This window comes from Sciurus vulgaris, assembly GCF_902686455.1.
Source record: "Sciurus vulgaris genome assembly, chromosome: 17".
NCBI classification, from domain to species: domain Eukaryota; kingdom Metazoa; phylum Chordata; class Mammalia; order Rodentia; family Sciuridae; genus Sciurus; species Sciurus vulgaris.
Genome location: NC_136478.1, coordinates 64,045,428 through 64,050,942, shown reverse-complemented (window position 1 = coordinate 64,050,942; position 5,515 = coordinate 64,045,428). Strand labels below are relative to the sequence as shown.

General features: G+C 38.9%; 1 pseudogene across 1 annotated transcript; it reads right to left on the bottom strand.

Annotated features, from left to right (window-relative positions):
• Nucleotides 1-4,366: 4,366 nt before the first annotated feature.
• On the bottom strand, nucleotides 4,367-5,299 carry LOC306647569 (vomeronasal type-1 receptor 4-like; annotated as a pseudogene). Its single transcript has one exon. The product of its transcript is annotated as a vomeronasal type-1 receptor 4-like (transcript).
• Nucleotides 5,300-5,515: the final 216 nt, after the last annotated feature.

Below are 5,515 nucleotides of genomic sequence, written 5' to 3'. Positions count from 1 at the left end.
TTCATCTAGAAAGAGGATCAAGTTGGGGATGGGGTCATGGCTCAGTGGAAGAGCAGTTGCCTCTTATGTGTGAGGCATTGGGTTTAAGAAGATTCCTAGAACAGCCAAAGCACTACTGAATAAGAAGAGTACTAAAGAAGGCATCACAATACCTGATCTGAATTTATAAAGTTAGAGTAACAAAACAGCATGTGTTGGAATCAGAATTGACATGAGTACCAAGAGAACATAACAGAAGACACAGAGACAACCCCTCATATATACAGCCATCTGAAACTTGACAAAGGTGACAAAATTTATGTTGAAGAAAGACAGTCATATTAACAAATGGAGCTGGGAAACATGGATAGCCACACATAGAAGAAAGAAACTAGATCCCTGTCTCCAACCTGCAAAAAGTCAGATCATAAAAGTTCAAAGACATAGGAATTAGACCACACAGCTTTCACCTGGTAGAAGAAAACAGTCAACATTCTTTCTTGTTGAAGCTGGCACCAATTTCCTTAACAAGAATTCTACTATGCAAGAAATAAAAACAAGAAACAATAGGTGGAATGGCATCACATTAAAAAGCTTCTGCACAGCAAAGGAAATGATTAAGAGTGTGAATAAAGCTTAGGAAACAGAATAAAATGTTTTCCAAGTGCTTCTCTGCCAGGGGATTAATATCCAGACTCTGCAAAGAACTCAAAAACCTTAACAACAGCTAACACCAAACAATCCAATCAATACAAGGGCAAAAGAACCAGAGACATTTATCAAAAAAAAAAAAAAAAGGAACATGAATTATCAATAAATACATGAAGAAAAGTTCCACATCTTTAGCAGTCAGGGAAGTGCAAATAAAAAATATGCTCATATTACATCTGACTCCAGCCAGAATGGCAATTATCAAGAACTTGAAACATAATAAATGCTCTTGGGGATATGAGGTAACAGGCACACTTGAACACTGTTGGGGGCATTGCAGACTAGTGGAAATACTCTGGGAAGTAGTATGCGGAGTCCTCAAAAAAAACCTAGGAATTAAACTGCCAGGTGAAACATTTATACCACTCCGTGTTATTTATCCAAAAGAAACAAAATTGGCACATGATAGTAATACAGTCATTTCAATGTGACAGCATCACAAATTATAATAGGTAAAGCATGGAAATATCTCAGAATCAACCCACCTACAGATGACTGGATCAAGAAATGGTGATATATATATATATCATATATGTGTTATCTATATATAGATAGATAGACACACACACACACACACACACACACACACACACACACACACAATGGAGCTTTACCAAGACTTCAGTAATAGTGAAATTCTGGCACTTACTGGTAAAAGTCTAGGAATAGAGAACATCATGCTAAGTAAAATTAGTTAGTCTCAGAAAATCAAGGTCAAATGTTTCCTCTCACATATGGAGTTTAGGGCAAAATAAAGGAAAGAAGGAACAGATGATCAGATGTCCTAAAGACATAGGGAAGACTGGTAAAGCAGGAGGAGATTCAGAGGGAGAGTTGAGGGGTGGAAAAGGGGAGGAAATGCGGAAGAAATTTAAAAAATCATACAATGTGCACACATAAATATACCACAGGGAATTTCACCTTTATGTATGAGCAGAACCTACCAATCAGAAATAAATAGGAGAGTGAAAGGAAGTTCCATAGAGTAGAGGAAGGAGTTCAGAGGAGGGAGGAGAGTGGTGGGGAAAGAGGTGGAGACATGAACAGAAATAGAATTCAATACATGTATGATTGTGTCAGGATGAACATAACTACTCTGAATAAGTGTAACACCATGCTAAAAATCAGAGTTGCTAACAAAAGTCCATTAGATATCTTACAGCAGGGTAGGGTTAGGGGAAGGTTGAGGCAGGAGGAGATAAGAGGCCTGAACAATGTGGCAAGAGGGCACAGGACAGAGAAGACTGCAGGAGGACAATGAGCAGGGGTCCCCAAGGAAGCCAAGAGAAAGTGCCAGAGATCACAGGGGTCGTGCAGCCCTCTTTCATAATTTGTTTTCTTTCTTCACTGTTGAGGTTTGAGCTCAGTGACTCACACAGAATAAGCAGGACTCTAACACTGAGCTAAAACTCAGTGGAAAATAAAACTTAAACATAACAAAGGAGAACATTAAATATGAGAACACATCAAGTAATATAGTTAATACTAAGAGATTATTTCTTATTCCACCATTTTTCATGTTCTAAAAAGACAGACATCATTACCCTATGTACATGTTTTTGTTGCAGAGCTTGAATAGAAAAGAATCCAGGTAATGTAAATAAAGGGTTTTGTAGTTGAAAAACAACAGAAATTAGCACAGAAGTCTTCACCAACCACCAGATGTGATGATACAAAGCAGGATATGAGATGTGAAAGGACTTTTTGTGAAGCTCATGAAGCCCACCCCCTCCACCCCAGGGGATTCCCAGTGGCCTCCAGGCATTTCCTTTCTGTAACAAAAGAAGTCTTTTTAGGAAACAGACTGAAGGAGATGCCCACTTGGATGTGGCTCTCTGATCTCTGTTCCATCTGGGAATGGGGTAGGTCACCTACAGCACATGATTCAGATGACCTGGTAGATAAGGTGTAACAGATATCACTGGACCAGAGGTCGTAGTGCCAGGGCCACATGGGGAGGGTGCTGTTCACAGTGTGGCATGAAGATGGAGGCCCAGCTGTCAGGCAGTGAAGAGAAGCTGGAATGATAGTGGAGGGCTGGTCTTCAGGGAAGCTCTCAGGTCATAAGCTCTGGAAACACATGCTAAAGGCCAGCGTATGTGAACTTAGGATCAAAAGAGTGTGTGTATGTGATTCATATGTACTTACAAATAAATATATATATATATTCATTTGTATATACATATATATATGTATATAAACACATGCAAGTATCATCAAAAATTTTGCAGAACCTACATGCCAGTGCTGATCATGATGCTCCAAACTGAAACATACTCACATGTTGTGTTGACCTGTTTCTGCTCATATCCAAATGCCTATACAGATACTTTCTTTGAAAGAGAAATTTATTGATTCTACAATATGTAGAAATTATACTCCACTTATGTATGATCTATCAACATGTATAAATGCATTCCACTACCATCAGTAGTGGACCAGTGAGGGTCAGCAGAAACACCTGCACTTGCTATAGGACAACTCATTCTCATGGTACCTGATATATTCCAGATCATTATTATTCACCTTCAGGGTGACCCCCCATGACCAAACACCTTGTTTTGCATCCACTTCTCAAAGACCTCATGACCCAATACCTCACACTGGGGCATTTGCCACACGTGAAACTTGTAGGTGGAAACGTGTCATATCCAAACTAAAGAACATGTACATCAAGAGAGAAATGCTAGAATTATTTGAAATTCCTTCAGTTAAATTCTGGCATTGACAAATTTGGAGTATATGGAATTTTCCAAATAAAATATAAAACAGATCTTATTCAACTATTACATTTATGTAAATTGCAAAAGAGGTGAATGTGATCCAGGCTGTTAGAGTTAACATACTGGTCACTCTCGGGGACACTTACAAGAAAGAGGAGCCATACAAACTAGGATATTGTTTTATCACATAGGAGATTCATGCACAAGTGTGTGCAGTTCATGAAATTTCACTGAGAAATGCGTGCCAACTTATACATAAAAACATTTCAAAGATACATATAAGTAATTCAATAATAAGTCATAAAATATGTATTAGTACACAGTGTTTTATGTGATCAAGGTGGACTGTAAACAAAGTTTAGATTGTAATTCACTTATGAAAAGATGAAATATTTTATTAAAAAATACAGCAGAAATCAATAAAGGAAATCCATTACTAGCTGTTTAATAAAGAGGACATCAGTAGACCTTTGCTTCCCATCATGTCCAAGATTACATAAAATGTATGTTCAATTTTATTTTAAAAAGACAAAGGTTCGACAGTGTTCACTTTGCTATTTCCTTCAAGAGTCACAGCTGAGGCATAACCATAAACATAGATAAATAAAAAATACATCCTCCATGTTTTCATAATTTAATCAAACAGTATAGCAGGAAAAAAGAGCAGATTTTATGCTGAAGAATTTAGCCAAGATTGTAATTAGTATATTAAATCTAAAATTTGTATTTGTTACATCTAGTTTTCCAGAAACATTGTTGGATGGATAATAATCTAATCTATGTGATATGCATTTGCACATACTTATGTGCATATACACACTCATGCATGTATTATAATAAACAAGAAAGCATATGTGTGTGTGTGGATCATCATCTTCCTGTAATATGACTGTATCACTATTCTTTCAATTTTGAATGAAGAAACATGTAAGAATCATGCAAAAGGTTATAATTTACATGTTCCTCCTGATATCAGGGATTTTGTATTTCTTATCCAAGTGACACAGAACCTGGATGCACTGGAGTCCCTGCTCATGAGAAGAAAGGGGCTGACAGCTGGAAAACATCCAGCTACTATTGCAACCAGGTTCACCAGGAACCAGTTGGGATTATGAATAAGAGTCAATCAAATGTGAAAAGTGCAGGAAAGTGTGTAAAAAGACACAAAGGTGCTCAGCAGGAGGATGGTTTTGGTGACTCTGGACTCAGGGGAGGACCTGGGGAAGTGAGTCGTGTGATTATGCTGCATTCTCTGCTTGTGCCTGTGCAGGATGAGCACCAGGGAGCTACTGGCACAGAGCATGAGTCCCACACACACAGGGCATCAAGGAATGATACCACTGAGGCAAAGAGTGACCATAAGGGTCTGTCAGGATGAACACCAGAACAGTACCCATAATCTATCATGCTTGTGATGTTAACTTTGCTGATTTTTCCAGTCATAAATGCAATAATCATGATATTTATGAGCAGATAGACAATCCAGGTCAGGTATATGGAGGAACAAATATACTTGGGATCTTTTTATTTCAGCTCTGAAAAGCTGGAGTCCTCAGGACTGATCTTGATGACCTGGTAGATGCAGGAGGCAGGTGCTGCCAAAGGACACACCCCTGCCAACCTTGTGAAGATAGAAAAGCAGCTTGCATCCCATATAATTGAGGAAACTATTCACTCCAAAAGCTGCCACTGTCTGGGGAACTCCCCTACACAGGAGGGTTAGCAAGTTGGCCACAATCAAGTGCTTAAGAATCAAGTCTGTGTCTTACCCTGCACCCAGTGAAGTCAAGGATCAGGTAATGAAGGAGAAGAGAGGAATTTCCCAGAGCTCCAACCACAGTCTGTGACAGGAAGATGATTCCTACAGCCACATTACTGACTGTCATCCTGCCAGTTTCCTGCTGTCCCAGCCACAGGGTCCTGCAGGGGAGGAGAAAGCCTGGCTGCACTTGTTATGTCAACCAAAACCAAGCATTGCCCCCTCTCCTGAGTGCTCACTATAAAAACTTTTTCAAGGTTTTATTTTCACTAATAGGTTTTACTGTGGGTTATATGAAAAGTTAAAACATGAAGTATGTCCAAACCCGTGCTGTGAAGCCAGC